The 18,613-nt window shown below is 42.1% G+C and overlaps 1 protein-coding gene across 2 annotated transcripts in view; it reads left to right on the forward strand.

Moving 5' to 3' along the window:
* KLHL29 (kelch like family member 29) overlaps nucleotides 1–18,613 on the forward strand; it is a 1,215,123-nt gene that overhangs the window by 31,802 nt on the left and 1,164,708 nt on the right. Inside the window, exon 2 of one of the 2 annotated variants that reach the window (XM_029595999.1) lies at nucleotides 2,971–3,061. The exons of the other annotated variant lie outside the window; for it this stretch is intronic. The gene's annotated coding sequence lies outside the window, so the exon portion shown is untranslated. The remainder of the gene's footprint in view (nucleotides 1–2,970; nucleotides 3,062–18,613) is intronic. 2 annotated transcript variants of the gene reach the window in all.

Here is an 18,613-nt window from a genome sequence, read left to right on the forward strand (position 1 = left end):
CCAGTTACAGTATGACCCTGGAGTGTGATGATTGTGCAGCATGCAGGACGTGGCTAGCTGAGCCTTGATTTTTGTGCAGCACACGCTCACCTCCTCATTTTTCCCCCTCCTGAATTTTATCCTTGGAGTCCTTCTAATCCCCAGGCTGAATGAGATGGGGGGAGAGTGTGCATTGAGCACTGGATATGACAGTGTGTTGAGAGGAGCAGCAGCACTGGAAGAGCTCTGGCAGTTGCATGCGGCAGCCATGGTACGTAACTGAGCCAACTGGCTGCTTCACACCAGCTTCTCCTTTCGCCTGCCCTAATATATATAGGGAACTGGCCTGTTGTGATGAGTTCCTGCATGTGTCTGTCTCTCACCATTTGTGTTTAAACCTTTGCAAGAGATTGCTGAGGCTTTCAGCGATTCTCTCACTCTCTCCTGGGGGAGCACATTGGGGTGGGGAGTTGGGAGGCCTACTGGTCTACTGTGCAACACTTCAGGCCTCCAGGGATTCTCCTGCTGAGGTGGGGGTATCTTTCTTCAAGAACCTCACCAGCAAGTGTTCCCGAATGAGGTGTTTACCAAGGTAGAACATGTTGTATAGTAATCCATTGACAAAGAGCATGTTTTCTTCTGGTAATATCCATAAAATAAAATTTAAACAGACACTTAATCCAAGCAGGGACCTACCGAGGCTCTAAGTACCTCTTCAGGCTGCTCCAGGAAGCTATCCTTGACTCTTGACATCCCTTTTTTGCCCTTTCTCCTTTTAATTCTTCTCCTTTCATCAGTTGTTGAAAATGAATAGCATAGAAGCTGCTGGTGAAAATATCTCCTTGAATCTGTCTGCTCTCCTTCTTTTTTTTTTATTTCATCTGATTATAAACCTCACTGGAGAAGCTTCTGCTATACTTCTTTTTTTTTCTTTCCTTTGGTAGTGATATTTGCACTGGTCCCTTTGTGTCTCCAACCTCTTTAGATACTGGAAAAGGATAAATCCCAGCAGAGCAAGGAGCTACCTATGCTCCAAGGTTTGTTCCTGAAGCCCCTTACTGGTTCCCTCCTCGAACCCTGGATCCACTGCAAAGAGAGCCCCAGATCATTCTGAACCTCTATTATGCTCACAAAATGTCAGACATTATACATTGAGGTGTCTATTACCTATACTACTCCTATGACCTTATTCACATAAGCTTCCAGGTGGAGACACATGCTTACTTACTAAGGGATTTGCAGGTATGCATTACATTGAAAACCAAGATGAGCTTTGCCAGTCCTTGAACATCGCCTAGAGCAGTGTTTCCCAACCAGTGTACCACGGACCATGTCAGGTATGCCAAGGAAAAATCACCACTGCTGGATGTTCAGTCCCAGTCCAGCACCTATGTGCTGCTCTCAGCAACTCTTAGCAACAAGAGACACCAGCAATAGCTCATGTGTAGGAGCTCTTTTCTGAGCACATGGGATCGTGAATGCCTTTTCCTAGCTACTGCATGAACCCCCCCTCCAGTGTGTGGCAATTAATGTTTTGTGCAGCACACACATTGTACACAGCACCTCCTCATCTTCTCCTATTTGAGTATCCTCCTTTGAGTCTTTCCAGCCTCTGTCTCATACCCAAGCTGAATGGGGTCAGAGAGAATGTGCACTGGGAGGACTTTCGGTTGGAGAACCTCTCACTGGAGAGGAACGCAGAGAGTGACAGGTCCGAGGCTCCTTTTGTTATCGCTGGAGCAGCAACATTGGGGCCGACCTGAGGCCATGCCCCTGAGGTGATGTCATTGAGCGGGGCCGGAACGCCGGAATAAATTTGGGCTAGGTGTGGTGCGCAGCCACCGGCACGTGGCCAAAGTTGTGCGCCGAAGGGGTGCACCCCTTGGTAAGAACTTTTTTCTTAATTCTTCTAACCATATGGGCAGAAAAAGAAAATCAAAAGTTTGGACTTCCTCCCCTGCAGCTCCGCAGGCTAAGGGACCTATGGATTATCATATTACAAGGCGGGTAAGTCAAACTGCCCGCAATTCGATACCTGATATTTCCTTTCCATCTGGAGCATCTGAAAGTCCCAGCCAGCAGCTACAATCTCAACAGCTGGAAATGCTTGCCCCCAATCAACCAAGTTTAATACAAGGAGATATGGCTACAACTAATAATGATGATCTATATCCCACAGGAGGTGGGGTTATAGAGGATTTGGGGGCTATAGGGGGTTCTGGACTACAGATGCTAGTCTCAGACCCCATAGATCCCAATAATATAACCTTGGTTGACGTGTGGAGGGCAATTAATGACTTGCAGAAAGTTATGTCTGGTTTTATGACAGAGTAGATCATCTATTGAAACAAAAAATGTTTTAGATTTACATGATGCTCGGTTGAAACAACTAGAAGTGGGTAGAACAGCTACTGTACAGATAGCAACATTACAATCTGCTAATAATTCCTTTATTAAAGATAGCTTAGTTGTCCACAGACAGATGGAGAGCCTGGAAAATGAAAATAGAGCAAGAAATTTAAGGTTTTCAAATTTCCCAATTACCAGGCTCCTATCAGCTAGTGAGTTGTTGTTTTTTTTTTTTATTAGAAAATTTGTAGATGACAAGTCTGTGTCAAAAATTTATTAAACACCAGAATAAAGAGACAGGAGGGAGAGGAAGGAATGGACCTTATCCAACAGGAGTCTCCTAATTTAACTTCTTTCTTGGAATCCTCAGTAGATGATATACCACAAAGAGCAATATTGTTGGTTACTCTTTGTAGAGAAAGAGATAAGGTTTTAATTCTACTGAAATATTTCAAGAACAAAGAGCTCCTGTTTTGTGGACAAAGGGTCCAATTATTTCTGGATGTATCGCGTACTACACAACTCAGGAGGAAGCAATTTCTCTCTTTAAAGTTAAGAGTTTTAATTCTTGGGGCAACATATTTCCTTAAATTCCCCTGTAAGTGTTTAGTAGTTTTTCAGAAAAATTAATTTGTTTTTCAGGATCCCCCCCCTCCCCAACCTGGAATCTTTTCTGGTGGATAAAGAAAATGGTTGAGTTTAATGCTGCAAAAATAAATGTATCCAGATAAGTGTAAGTTTTTTTAAATTACATTTTTTCCTTAGTTATAATTATATGTTTCCTCCCATGATGTGGACTACAAAATTTGATGTAAATTAAAATTTGTTAAAAGTATGATTGTATGATTTCCTGACATACAAAATTTGTTCTTTGATTTTTGCATTGTAATTATGTTTAAAAATATTAATAAACTATACATTAAAAAAAAAAAAAGAGAGAGAATGTGCACTGAGCACTGGATGTAATTCACTCTGGGGCTGATGCAATAAAGTGTGCCCAACCTAGTGCAAGGGCTTATGCATGGTTGTGTGCTAGTTTTGAGCACGCTGCACTAGCATCCGCTGCAGTAAGGAGATCAGAGTGCCCAAAATACGTGCCCTAACAAATGTGTAGCCGACGGCACCCATCATATGTAAATAGCTGGGCGCCCAATGCAGCAACTTTAGCTCCAGTCCTGTAGGTGGAGTAAAGTCACTTCACGAGTCAAGGGCTCATGAGAAATAAGAAAATATGGTTCTCTGGGTTATGATGAATGCTTCGTTCTACTTAGTATCATCATGACACTTTCTATTATTACTGCTGTGGTGGAGAAAAATAAATGTATATTGGTTTGATCCCATAGCAAGGGATGCTTAAGACACTTCAGCAACCTTAGCAAAATAACAAATCGGCCTGAAGAAGTGGGACAAAAACGGATGCTCGAACTGCGTGCCCGTTGCAATTGTGGGCACCAAATGCAGTTAAGCGCTATGGATGTACAATTCTCTCCTAGCGCGCCCTTTTTTTTCTTTTTTTACGCAGCCCCTCATTTAAATACTGCATCAGGTGCCCAGGGGATGTGGCTGTGTGCACATTAGGAAAACGGGCGCTCGTTAGTAGTGCCCGTTTTCAGCACCCATCTTATTGCCTCTGCCCCTCTGACTGTTGGAAGCAACATATTGGAAGGAGATCTGGCAGTCAAGGTAACAAATCAAGCCAACTGTCCAAACCACACTGACTTCTCCCTTATTCTGCACTTGTATATAGAGGAGGAACATGAACCCATTATGATGGGTTCATGTTCCTCCTCCCCCTCGTTCCCTTTGTTTTAAAATTTGGAAGAGAGACTGGTGAGGCTTTCAGTGCTTCCCTAGCTTTCCTTTGGGTCATATATAGTAAATAAGTCCTCCCTATGCATTGCCTGCTCCATGGAGGCTGGTGTGCCACACAATCAGGCCGCTACAGTAAAAATCGCGGGATAGCGGGCGAGCGCCCACTCTCCTGTGCGTGCGATTCAGTAAATAAAATTATTCAAATTAGGGCCTGTGTTAAAAAGAGGCGCTGGGGACACTAGCGCATCCCTAGCGCCTCCTTTTTTGACAGGAGCGGCGGCTGTCAGCGAGTTTGACAGCCGACGCTCAATTTTGCTGGCATCTGTTCTCAAACTCGCTGACAGCCACGGGTTCGGAAACCGAACGCCGGCAAAATTGAGCATCCAGTTTTCCACCCGCGAGTTGCGGGCTGATTTTTAAATTTTTTTTTAAATTATTTTTTACTTTTGGGACCTCCGACTTAATATCACCATGATATTAAGTCAGAGGTGTCGGCAGAAATTAATGCCTACCTTTGGGTAGGCGCTAATTTCTGAAAGTAAAATGTGCAGCTTTCTGTATCGTGCAGGAATGACTAATAGGGCCATCAACATGCATTTGCATGTTGCGGGTGCTATTAGTTTCGGGGAGGGGATTGGACGCGCGTTTTCGACACGCTATTATCCCTTACTGAATAAGAGGTAAAGGTAGGGCATCAAACGTGCGTCCAAAAGCGGGATAACAGTGCGCTCAGCTGGAGTGCACTGTACTGTATCGGCCTGGATGTTTGTTAATGTAGGTATGTCTTGGGCTTTAAAAAGTTGGTCTAGACACTGGTCTAGAAGATGCTAGGGCCTTTGGGTCAACATAATTGCGACTCTTTCCTCCGTGAAAGAATTTGCCCATGGAATGTCATTTTAAAATTAGCTTCAATTTGTTGCTTTAGTTAAATTTGTTTTTTCTAGTTGTGTCCATTTTCCTCGTGTTAGATGTATTCATAGTGCTTTGCTTACATACAGTGGTTGACATGAACAGTGGAAGTTGTGTTTTATACTGTAGTCCACCTTGGTTTTTCTGGATTTCCTTTCCTTGGCCTTGTTAAGTCTGGAAGAAAAAGAATTAGAAAAAGAGCAGATCTGTCACCTACAGCAGTATGCAGGGTCTGTAGGACCAGGCTTCTTCAAGAGTTAGCCATTTTACATGATCAACTTAACCACGATACTAATGGTCTTAATACACTTTTATCTTGCTTCACTTCATTACACTAGCTGTCACCCAAACATTCAGCAGGGAAGATTTGCACCCTCCCAATCACTCATCTCTCCCCTTTCCAGGGCTGGCCTGACTGACCTAAGCACTTTTTCCCCCTCCTGTCTGACCTCTGACATCCCTCTGTCTCCTTCCAGTCCTGTGGCCTCTCTTCCAGCCCACCCATCCTTCTACCCAGGGCCGATGCTAGCTTTTTTGCTGCCCTGTGCAAACATTTACTGTGCTGCCCCCCCCCCCCCCCCCCACACACACACACACACACACCCACTGTTCATTCATTCTTTGTCACAGGACCACAAAAAAAAAAGCCTAGCTCCTTTCACTGATACAAACCACAGGGTATTAGGTGCCCCAGGCAAACCTTATAGCCTTGCACAATACCCCCCTCCCCGCGCCATTCCACACACACAGTTACGTTTTATATTTTACATGAAAAATATCACTTACATTATATTTACATGTACTGCTGAGATCAACCAGAAATCCCTGCAAAAATAACATTTGGAATCCATATGCTATTAGGCCTATTGTGATGTAATGTGTATTGTGTGTGTGGGCTTGACCCTCTGAAAGCTCGAATATACTAATACACTTTCTATTGAGAGAATGCCTCACCTCAGTTACATATGCAGAACACAAATTTACCCTCACCAAATATAGAATAGAGCAACCATAAAGTAGAAATACAAAAGTGCAGACAAAAACTAAACTGGAAACTGCAAGAAGCCAGACTTTCTATGCAGTGCAACAATGAAAAAACAGAACCATCACCATTCCTCAAACAAACAAAATCAAATAAAATAAATACATAATCATAATAAAAACATACTAATCATATTTCAAAAATAGCTGATGAGTAAAAGATCAAATAATTAAACTTATATGTTGTGTGCTTTTTTTTTTTTAATGTCCCAAACACCAATAAAATATTTCAAACCAGTAGACACAGCAAATAACACCTGAAAAAAAACCTGAAAAGGATTTTAAAAATTCATGCTCTCCATACCTAGGGACTTTGATTTCCAGTCACCCTGAGATTGTCATGGATTAGTGGAAGAGGGATGCACAAACTTTCTCCTCTTTCTTATATATACACACAGACATACAAGCTCATGCACACATAAGCTCCCTCTCAGACAAACCCACAAGCATCTCTAGCTTTTCTTTATAAGAACATAAAATATGCCACACTGGGTCAGACCAAGGGTCCATCAAGCCCAGCATCCTGTTTCCAACAGTGGCCAATTCAAGTTACAATTACCTGGCAAGTACCCAAACATTAAACAGATCTCTAGCTACTATTACTTATTAATTAATAGCAGTTTATGGATTTTTCCTCTAGGAACTTATCCAAACTTTTTTTTTATACCCAGTTACATTAACAGCTGAAACCAAATCCTCTGGCAATGAATGAGAGTTTAACTATGCGCTGAATAAAAATAATTTTCTTCGATTTGTTTAAACTTCATGGAATGCCCCCTAGTCCTTCTATTGTCTGAGAGAGTAAATAGCTGATTTATCTTAACCTGTTCAAGTCCTTTCATCCCTTTTCAGTCCCTTTTCAGTCCCCTATCATATCCCCACCTCAGTGTCTTTTCCAAACTGAATAGCCTTAACTTCTTTAGGTTTTCCTCATAGGGGAGATGTTCCATGCCCCTTTATCATTTTGGTCACCCTTCTCTGCACTTTTTCCAGTGCAAGTATATCTTTTTTTGAGATGTGGCTAACAGAACTGCACACAGTATTCAAGGTGCAGTCTCACCATGGAACAATATAGAGGCATTATGACATCCACTGGTAGATCTCACTTTGGTTGAGATCTACCAATAGTATCAGGCGCTCATCTTCATTTCAGCTGCTGGCAGGTTGGAATCCACCTGCAGCACCCATTCTCTCTCGCACGCGCGCGCACACACTTGTACGCATCCAGCTCCGATGCAGACACCCCTCTCTCTTTCTTGTTGGCAGCCTCAGAGCCTCTCTTGTTCCTCTGCTGCCGCTGTCACTGTTGCCGCATGGCTATTAGGGAGGCGCCGATCGCTGCTACTGGCACTGAAGCCTGTTCTGCTGCCGCCTCTGTGCAGTCCCCACAGTATTAAATTTTTGAGGGTCTTCCAGTTCCTCGGTATAGAGAAAGTGCTACTCTTGCACATTCCCAAAGATAACATATACCAATCACTAAAAATTAAAAATTGAGGGTTTTTTTTTTTTTTTTTTTTTAATCTTTGCTGTCTGATCCTAGTTTTCTAAGTGGTTGGTCATAGGCTTTTTTTTTTTTTTTTTGTTCTCTATCCACCTGTCTTCTTTTCTTCCTTCACACAGGCTCACATTTTCTCTTTCTCTCTCTTTCTCTCTCTTACACACACTCTACAGGGCCTCAGCCTCTCTCTCACCTCTTGGCCTCCTCTTTGCAGGTTACCATGGGATGGGATCCATGGCGGCCCTGCTACCAGGCCTCCTCTTCTCAGGCTGCTGTGAGGTGGGATCCACGGCAGCCCTGCTACAAACGCTACTGCTCCTCTGCCACATGGTCAATGCTCCTCCTTCTTGCCTGCGTGGCTCCGGTAACGTTTTTCTTCCGGGGCCGATGTGAATTCTTTGGGTAGTGGTGGGATGAGCTGCACCACGGCCCCGCCAATCTTTCTGTGAGCAGCCAGCACACAGCATCAAAGTAACATGCCCCCCCCCCTCTCAGCCCAGTACGAAACTGCTTCCTGCTTTTTCTGCTGCTGCTGGTGGGTCGAGTCCCCCTGGCGGCAACACGGACCTCTCCCTGCTCCCAACACTGCCCCACTGGGTGTGCCTCCCCAAGCAATTGCAGGGTTTGCACACCCAGTGGCGCCGGGCCTGCTTCTACCTCCTTTCAGTCTTGCGGCTTTACATCAGCATGCACCAGGCGTCCCTCCTTCTTCTCCTGCCCATTCCTCTGTCTGCCTGGCCCTCCAATTCCACTATTTTGCAAAGAACTTGCATTTGACGGCAAACAGGGCACAGAGCTGCCACAGCACAACCTGACATCTCTGACAGATGCTATAGACAGCTCTAAGTGTATAGGGATTTAGATTAATTAATCTAATAATTATTTAAACTTAGGAACTTTGTATTTCTTGATTAACTTGTACACAGCCTTGATGTATTTAAAAGGACAAGAGGCAGACCTTCTTTTTCAGGCTGTAGAAAGAGGGATAGATCTGTGGTATGATGATGGAATGAGGAAGCAAAGATACTAAAGCAGACAAAAGATTCATAAAGATTAAGTGGGGCCTGTGGTAAGGGAAGATGGGCAGGCTTGCATGGTCTAGAGGTCTTTTAACTGCTGCCAGTTCTGCATGCCTGTGGTAAATAACTGACCTGGCTCGCTTTATAGTTACCACTTTTATGTCTCTTTACATTGACAGTTGACAATGATGAGAATCTTAGGACCCTGCATTTCTGGCTCTTGTGAATAGTTTGCTATTATACCTATTTGCCATGTAACTTTTTATGTCAAAGTGAATAAAATGCCAGATCCAGTAGCCTGGGGCTAGTTGATCGTATTGAGCACTTGCTTCTAGGAGCAGTTTATAAAACAAAAAAACAGCTGTCAAATCGCTGGCAAGTGGCCTTGCTTTATCCAAAGAATCCGTAAGAAGAGAGCCTGTATAGGACTTACACTGCATATTGGGTTATGTGAGAATTGCTGTGCAGACGGGCATTATTTGTTCATTTCAATAAGTTATAATACATCACTGCAGTCCATGCACAGCTTTTCACACATCGTTCTGGTGGGTATATCCAGTAGCTTACCTTTAGAAGTCAAACGTAAATTCTGTTCTTGTGGAGATTTGGCTATGAGGCCTGTTTGGATGGGAAACCAATTGATAAGTTTTGGCCCACTCTTATCTTACTAAGATATCATTACAAGGATTATGCAAGTTTGCTTCACTAGCTGTGAATGTTCTGTTTGGTGAGCTTTTTCCTCTTTCTCATCCTTTGTGTTAAGATTACAAGTACTATCTTAGAAAACAGAGCTGGCTGTTGTGGTAATTTTATCGGTGTCTGTGAAGGTGAACGATACTGCACGCATTTATTATTTTGATGCGTGTGCATTTGAATAGAAACGGTGTGGTGGCAGATAATGACCACAAGATCAAACCTGTCTTCCCTTCTTCTGCTTGTGCAGGATCGCAGACCCCATCTGAGCTCTGCCTTTTACTCTCATATCCCCATGAATCCTCTCCACTTATCCCATTCTTTCTTGAATTCTGTTTTTTGTTGGTTTTTTTTGGCTTCCCTCCACATCCCTTGGGAAGTTGTTCCAATCAACTGCTGCTCTTTTTGTAAGCAACTATTTCCTTGTGTGTTAGGATTGTTTTTGGGGGGGACGTTTGCAAGCTGCTGGCAGCGCTGACCTCCTGCTGCTTATGGTAGCTGTCGGCTCAGTAGTTGTTTCATACGTTGATTAGAGTTGAGATTTAATAACTTACCTTATTCCAAATCTCAGAGGGGAGTTGCAGTTCAGGTGCTATAGTTATTTCCCCACCCAAGAGGACTTACTGTCTAAGCTGTATCTGAGGCAATGGAGTGTGAAGCGACTTGCCCAAGGTTACAAGGAACATCTCTGGGAGAAGCAGGGTTCATGTATATGTGTCTCAGTCCTTCTGTCACAGAAGCCGAATTTCATATGATGTCTCCTTCTTTTTTTTTTTGGAAATGTAAAGTCACTGAATTGAGATGAAAGAGGATTGGATCAGCTGAAAAGCACAAGCTTAAAAAAAAACCAACAAACAGTCTCTCATAATAAATGCAATCTCATAACCAACCTGGGGATAGCTTAAAAGAATCTTAAAACCAAAATGTATAATGTTGACAGGTGGTGGTTTGAAAATGCAGATTGTAAAAAGAATAGGTCAGGAATGTGTCCCTGGCTGCTAGCCTTGCATGCACCATCTTTCAGCCCTTGCTGGTTGTTTTGCACTGTGACGAAGCTTAACCTTTCTGTAGCCCCTCCGATGGAGGATGAACCTTATCGTTAGCTCGACTTGTCCCCTGCTCCCAGCTAAAGGGATATCCACAAGCGGAGAGTAGAGATTACTGCGGTGGGTGTAAAGGCAATGAGGGGTTTCTTTGTAAGATTTATATGCCAGAAGTTTCTGAAGGGCACTATGCTGATGGGAATGCAAGGGTCTGAAATCAACTGGTTACTGCCAGAACCGATCGAGGAGACGGCTGGCGAACTCCCTGCTGCAAGGATTTGATCCTAATAGACCCTCCTGTGTTTGTAGATGGTGCACTGAATATTGAACTTTCATACCTGAAGTTTTTTTTTTGTTTTTTTTTTTTTTTAAATAAACTGCAAAATGAGCTGTCTTCAGCTTTCATGGAATGCAGGCAGAACTGTTTGAGCCTCCACAGAAAAAAGTGGGGTTTTATTTGTGCATGATGAAGTGCTGTTGATGCCTCATCAGTGTTGCGGCTCCGTGTTTTTGTGAACTGAGTCATGTTTTCCTGTCGTACCAAGGCTAGAACATGGCTAGAACTTTAGCAGCAAGTCTTCAGCTTTTTCCTCTACTTTCAAACATTCTGGGGAATGGCAAGAAATTGCCCAGTTGCCTTCTATCTTAAATTGGCCACTTTTTAAAATTTGTCACCCATGTTTCACAAAACCTGATGTTTGGGAGTATAGGATCCATCTGGCCCTAAATTCATGGAGAGAATTCATGTAGTGTGACTTGCACCACAAAGGGATCTTCTTTTTCCTCTAAACTAGGGTAGAAAAGAAGCTATCTATAATATGGTTTTGCTTTTTAATTCCTGAGAAATAACTTTCTATTTTTTTTTTAATCTCTCGCACTTCTACCTGAAACTTTAATTGCATCCACCTGATATGAGTATGACTGGTATTGGAAAGCAGAAGTGTGATCTTGAGGTGAGAATTCAATGAAGTCCTATACAAACAATGTTGCAAAAGTGTTACATCCGTTTTTCTGTATTTTTTTTTTTTTTTTTTTTTGTGTCCAAGTTTTCCTCCAAGGATGGTTCTAAATGTGAAGTAGCAAAACCTGAACATCTTTCGTTTTGCTGGAGATGGCCATCTTGGTGCTGCACCCTTTTTTGCCTTGAAAGGAATTGGTGAGCCAAGAATATAAAAACCAAAATTCTTTGACTCCGCTAGGATAATTCATTCCACTGCAGGTGCAGTCTGGGCCTTGGCTCTAAATAGCCCGGCACGCTGAATCCAGCCGTGTAGCACCGAGTAATGCATTTCATCTTCAAGTATCCTGTCCAGTGACGTCATCCTGCAGAAATTAATAACTAGGTCATACTTTTTTTTTTTTTTCCCCCATGTAAAGAAGAAGCTCGCATTGCACTGGTATATACAATATGGGAAGGAGGGGGAGGTTATACCAGCCAGCAAAGCAGGTGTCCTCCACTGTGGCAGAACGTAACAGGCATGCACACCCTCATTCTTCAGGCCAAAGCATTATAAAGAGGAAGAACAAACGGAGTCTGTAGTAAATGCATTATGTGCAGTGTCTGGAAAATCTAGCAAGTGTTGCAGTTTCTCTTTTGTTGAAAAAGACAAAAAAAAAAGTGTGGTTGGTATTTGCAGGTCTGCTCTGAAGAATTGCCAACCACTGTGTGCTAAATGTACTTCTGCAAGGCACAGTGCTTTGATTGGCAATAGTTCAATGTATTTACAGGCAAATTACTTTCAGGTTTTAAAGTCCCACTGTTAAAATAATGTAGTTTCATATAACATGTATATAAATACACATTAACTGAAACTGCATTGGTTTTTTTTGCTAGTTGTAGACTTTTTGGACAGGATACAGAGTTGACACATTGTTTTCTTCTAGTGGAGCCCTCGTGCAAATTTGAGAAAAATAAAAAAGATTAATATTTGGCAGACCTGCTTTTTGTAGCAGGATATCCTCATTCTTCCCAACATTTCAGTGAAGGTACTGTCTTTCCAAATACTTTTGAAAACTGTTGTGATCTTTAACATTCATACTATAAATCGGCACACTGAGTTGTTCTAATAGTTGGTACTTTGTCTTAAATTAACGAGAGAATGTATCTTATTACTCATTCTTCTATTATCTTTTGTCCTTCTTGTTATTGTAGTTCTCTGCATTCTGATGTTTTTAAGTTAGGTTCTATGCATTTTTGAATAGCCATTTTTTTCAGCTCACATTTACATTTCTTTCTTTCAGGTATCAAATGTAGTCTTAGGTAGAGAATTCCAAAGCACTGGGCCCGCCATGGAAAGCACATGATCGCTTACTTGCATCAGATGTGTGCTCCATATTGTTGGCATACTCAGTAGTCCTTTATTTTGAGATCTTAGTGTTCGATGGGATGTGTATGGTTGTAGTGTCATGCCTATCAGACCAGTGTTACTGGAGTGGATGATTTTGAATATTAACGTTAATACTTTATAATATATTCTGGATTGTACTGGTAGCCAGTGCAGTGATATCAGCGAGGGAGTGATGTGATCAAATTTCCTTGTTCTTATTAAGTCTTGATGGGGCATTTTGTAGTAACTGTAATGGTTTTAAGAGACATGCTGGGAGGCCGAGTAATAGGGAGTTACAATAGTCTATGCTTGAGAAAATTAGAGTTTGTAAAACAGTGTGGAAGTCCGATGTAATACACGCAGCTTGGAGTAGCCTGCATTAATTATTTTATTTATGTGCGTTTTCATAGAAAGGTAAACAGATAGATGAAAACCTAAGTCCTGTACTTTATCTGAGGGAGTCATGTGAAAATTACCCAAATCTAGGAGGATTTCTAATCAACCAAATGATTTCAGTTTTTTTAGTGTTTAATGTTAAGTTGAGAGAATTCTTGCTGTATTGCTTTCATATAGGTTGAGAGTGTTGATGCCGTATTTTCAAATGATTTGGAGAATGGAATGTAAAACTGTATGTCAGCATACAAGAAGAAGGTAATTCTTAACTCCGCTGGTAATTTACACAGAGGGAGCATGTTGCCAAGAGTGCTGAGCCTTGAGAGACACTTGTTTCAGTATGAAAGGTATCAGATTGCCCAATTTGACTTGGAATGTCCTATTAGATAGAAAGGAAGAGAACCATTTGAGAATGCAACCATCAATCCCAATGCTTAGCTGATGGCAAAACAGTGTATGGTCCACAGTGTTGAAGGTGGCTGATAAATCAATTAATAGAAGAAAATAAGATTCATCAGCATCAAACCCATATAGAACAGGGTCCATTAATGAGATGAGTAATGTCTCAGTTGAATGATGTTTCCTAAATCCAAATTGGTTTGGATAGAGAATATTTTGGTCTTCCAAAATGTTTACAAGTTGAGTTAACACTGGTGGTTTGTGTTTTGTGTTTTTTTTTTTAAGGACTTTTGAGAGAGAAGATAAATTGGATATTGGATGATAGTTGTCCCAATCGTCAATTCTATCATTTTTATTTTTTAGGATTGGTTTTATCACAGCTTGTTTTGCCCCATGGGAACAAATCCTTCTGAGAGAGAATGATTAAGGTTGCTATTGTCAGGAACTAGCTAGAATTGGGTCACATGGGTGAATAGGATTAATTTTAGTACAGATTTGACTAATTTTGAGATTGCTTACTCTGACAAATGTGGTCCATTTAGCCAGGTAGGGAATTACATTTTGAACCTATTTTATCTAAATAGAAGTGGTATATTCATTGCAAGCGCCCTTTGAGAAGTTATAGTTTCTCAAGATGGAGGATGACACATTCTTGATTAAGTTTAACAACTTCAAAGAGCAATTTAGAGTGAAATATTACCCCATGAATCTGTTTAGCATAGGAATCATTTTTTTGTTTTATTAATTATTGCATGGTATTTTGTTATGAGTGATCTATATTTTCCTAGAGATTCAGAAGACTGGCATTTCCGCCATTGTTTCTCAAATTTTCTAAAGGTCTGTTTGGTGCATCTTAAATCACCATTGTACCATGGCTTCTTTTTGTTTAGAAGTATGCTTTTCTTTTTTAATAGTTTTCGTCTGGATTGGACTTATGTTTTCAGCTATGTCATTGATAATCTGGTCTCAGGACACAAATGCTGAGGAGGCATTAGCTTGATTTAATTCCAGTAGCTTATTTTTGGTTGATTCTGCAAGTATATCAGTTTCTGTCTCTTTTCTGAAGGTAAAAGTTTTTTTTATTTTATATTTTTGAGTTGGGTTGAGGAAGGTTATTTCCGCCTTTTGTTGATGATTTGGCCAGGGCAATATAGTGTGGGAGATATTGATTAGATGGTTATTTTTATTGGCAAATATTAGGTCTAGAATATGTCCTGCTTTATGAGTAGCTTTGGAAACAATTTGTGACCATCCCAATGCTTCCATTGTCTCTAAAAACATTTCACAGGCTGCGGTTCTAGGTGTTCTATCTACATGTAGGTTAAAGTCTCCTACTATTATGGTTAAGGCTGGTGATGGAAACACCTTGGCGAATAATTCGATTAAAGGTGATCAGTCTTTCTGTAGAATTTCTGGGGGGCAATAGACCATTCCTAAGTATAGTAGAGGTGATTTTAGAATTGCCACCTCCATAGGGAGGATTCATATCTACTTTGTAAGGTTCTAGCTTTAAGTTCTTTTTTTTTTTTAACTAATTATTAATAAACCCCCACCTTTTCATTTCAGCCTAGGAAAATGAAATACATCATATCTGGGATGTGAAATTTGGTTTAACAGCACATTCTTTGTCATTCAGCTAGGTTTCAGAAGTGCAAAAAATAGTAGGATTTAGATCCTCTAACAGGGCATTTATCAGAGGGATTTTTTTTGCCAGAAACTGAATAAGAATAGCATGAACATAAAGCAGGAAGAGATAATGGAAGAGTTGTTGCTTATCCTGGGGAGGACCAAGTTTGTGATCCTTCTTTACTTCTTTCTTGGATTACTCTGTAGCTCTCCATGTATGCCCCGTCCTTAAATAAATTCGGTGAAGTGTATCTGTCCCATGACTGTAGTAGGATTACCAGGATGCAAAAAACACAAGGTGAGCACAAAGGGGTGAACTCCTTTGTGTTCTTTCTTGCGTGCACCAAGGGCACGAGCCTCCAGCATCGCCACCGTGTTGACTATCCAGTGGCAGGCGGGCTGTGGGTGAGCGCAGCCTTGAAGGCACTGGCGTCTCCTTTCTCTCTCTGGGCAGGTGGGGAGGAGGGAGCATCTGTTTGCCTTGCCAGGCCATCTGTCTGCCCTGCCGGATGAGAAAGCCAGTGTTGGGGGCCAAGCGGAATCGGCTCCAGCTGCACTATCCGGTGTTGCCACCGTGTTGACGATCCTTCGGTGGCGTGCATCAAGTGTGTATTGCCAGAGCAGAGGTTCTATCTCTGTTACAACAGCTCTGTTGCATCCTGGCATTCACTATGTCATGTTATGATACTGTGAAGTCGATGATGCTCAAAGATTGCCTTGCGTAGCTTTTCTCGCAGCGAAATAGCGCCTTTGTTCTGGCAATTTTCACTTGATACATCTTTTGAATGGCACATGCTGACACTTTGCCACATTTTTGGAGGAAAGGCTGTTTGCTGTAGAAGTTATTAACCAAATGCCAAGGTGTGACTGTACCAGTGTTTCCTAATCCTCTCCTGGAGATGCACGTAACCAGTTGGGTTTTCAGGATATCCATAATGAATATGCATGAGAGAGGTTTGCATATACTTGGTCTCCAATGCATGCAAATCTATATTATGCATATTCATTATGGTAATCCTGAAAACTCAACTTGATAGGTATACCTTTAGGAGAGAATTGGGGGAAAACACTGGACTATGTCTGAATCACAGCAACTCAGTGTGTCATAACCTTGAAACATGCCCTGATTAGTCTGAAACACAGGTTAGACATGAATTTATGGTCTTGCTAGTATTTCTCTCCTGAACTCTTATCCAATTCTTGTTTAATGTTAGTCGATGGACTTTTGCTGTTTTGCTTTTCCAAACGTATATTGAAGCAAACTACAATTCAGTTATGGTAGACAGGTTCTTGCCTCAAAGGGTATACATACAGTCTTAAGTTGGTACCTGAGGCAATAGGTGTATAATCTTGGAATATGACTAATGTCTCTGACTTGCAAGAGCAGTTCCTGCAGTGGGGAAAGTTTTTGTATTACCCATATATTTTTTTTATGTAGATAGTAGACACATATATGAAACTGCAGAGGGTCTTTTCTTTGCACCTGAGTACATTTTATACAGCAATGTGTATTCTAACAAATAAAAATCTTGGAGTGGATTTTCAAAACATTTACGTGTGGCAGTGGTTTATACTCTCATACATGCTATTTTAAAAACATCAAAAGTACGTGCATATTTTAGGTTTTGTGCATACCTTTACATGTGATTAAAAGGGGTGGTCTAGTGGTGTGTTAGGTTGGGACCAAGAGCTGTGCGTGCAAGTTGCTATTTTAAAAGACTTAAGTGCATACATTTGGAAACTTATTCATGTAATTGTACATCGCTAATTTAATTATCTTGCACAATTGATATTGGACTCGTCTGATTGAACTAGGGAGTTTTCAGCGTGAAGAACTAGGAGGGTTTTGATGACCTGGAGAAGGACTGAGCGAGCTGGTGGAGTGTTCAGCAACTTGTTGATTTCAGTTACGCATGTATTTTTAAAAAATATACTGACTTCCACATGTAAAGAGGCTTTTATGCGAACAAGTTGCACATTTTTTTTCAGGTGTGTAAAATGTGTGTATGATTTTAAAATAGGTAGCAAAGGTTCATGCTGTCAGTGCATTGCAGGTATTTGCACGTAAACATAAGCAAACAGTTTGGGGTGGACATAAGCATGGTTTCTGATCTGCGCAGACCTAATTCACAGAGATTTATAAAATATAGAAATGAAATGACGGCAGAAGAAGACCATCCAGTCTGCCCAGCAAGCTTTCACAGTTATTTTTCTCATACTTATCTGTTACTCTAACCGCTGAGGTCAGGGCCCTTATTGGTAACTTTTTGGTTCTAATTTCCTTCCACCCCTGCCATTGATGTAGAGAGCAGTGCTGGAGCTACATAAAAGTGAAGTATCAAGCCTAATTGGTTAGGGGTAGTAACCGCAGCAATAAACAAGCTACTTCCACGCTTATTTGTTTACCCAACCTGTGCAATTTAGTCCTTGTTGGTTGTCCTAATATAAATCCTCTTTCTTCACTCCCCTGCCATTGAAGCAGAGAGCTGCGCTGTATCGGGCGGATTTTCAAAGCCCTGCTCGCGTAAATCCAAACGTATATTGGATTTACGCGAGCAGGGCCTTGCGCGCCTATTTTCCATAGGCCGCCGGCGCGCACAGAACCCCGGGACGCGCGTAGGTCCCGGGGTTTTCCGAAGGGGGCGTGTCGGGGGCGGGGCTGAACGACGTGGCATTTTGGGGGCGGGGCGCATCATTTCGGGAGCGGGCCCGGGGGCGTGGTTTCGGGCCGGGGCATTCCGGGGGCGTGGATATACGTCTCCCTCCGGGAGGCGTAAATCCATGGATAAAGGTAGGGGGGGGGGGTTAGATAGGGCCTGGGGGTGGGTTAGGTAGAGGAAGGGAAGGGAAGGTGAGGGGAGGGCGAAAGAGAGTTCCCTCTGAGGCCGCTCCGATTTCGGAGCGGCCTCTGAGGGAACGGAGGCAGGCTGCGCGGCTCGGCGCTCTCCAGCTGCCCAAAATCGGCAGCCTTGCGCGCGCCGATCCAGGATTTTAGAAGATACGCGCGGCTATGCGCGTATCTTATAAAATCCAGCGTACTTTTGTTTGCGCCTGCTGCGCAAACAAAAGTACGCGATCGCGCAGTTTTTAAAAATCTACCCCAATATGTATTTAAAGTGAAGTATCAGGCTTAATTGGTTCGGGGTAGTAACCGCCGCAACAAGCAAGCTACTCCACGCTTATTAATGAATGCAAATCCTTTGTCCCACATTTCCTCTTGCCATTGAAGCATAGAGCAATGTTGGAGTCACATTAACCGTGTGTATGTTTATTGAATAAGGGTATTAATCACCAGGTAGTAGCCATCATTTCCGCAAGCCACCCCCATGCCTCTTCTCTTCATTCACATCCTCAAGACTTTATGGATTTAGTGTTTATCCCACGCCCCTTTGAAATCCTTCACAGATTTAGTCTTCACCACTTCTTCTGGAAGGGCATTCCAGGCATCCACCACCCTCTCCGTGAAGAAATACTTCCTGACATTGGTTCTTCCTCCCTGGAGTTTTAAATTGTGACCTCTGGTTC

Source organism: Rhinatrema bivittatum, chromosome 3, assembly GCF_901001135.1.
Source record: "Rhinatrema bivittatum chromosome 3, aRhiBiv1.1, whole genome shotgun sequence".
Classification (NCBI taxonomy): domain Eukaryota; kingdom Metazoa; phylum Chordata; class Amphibia; order Gymnophiona; family Rhinatrematidae; genus Rhinatrema; species Rhinatrema bivittatum.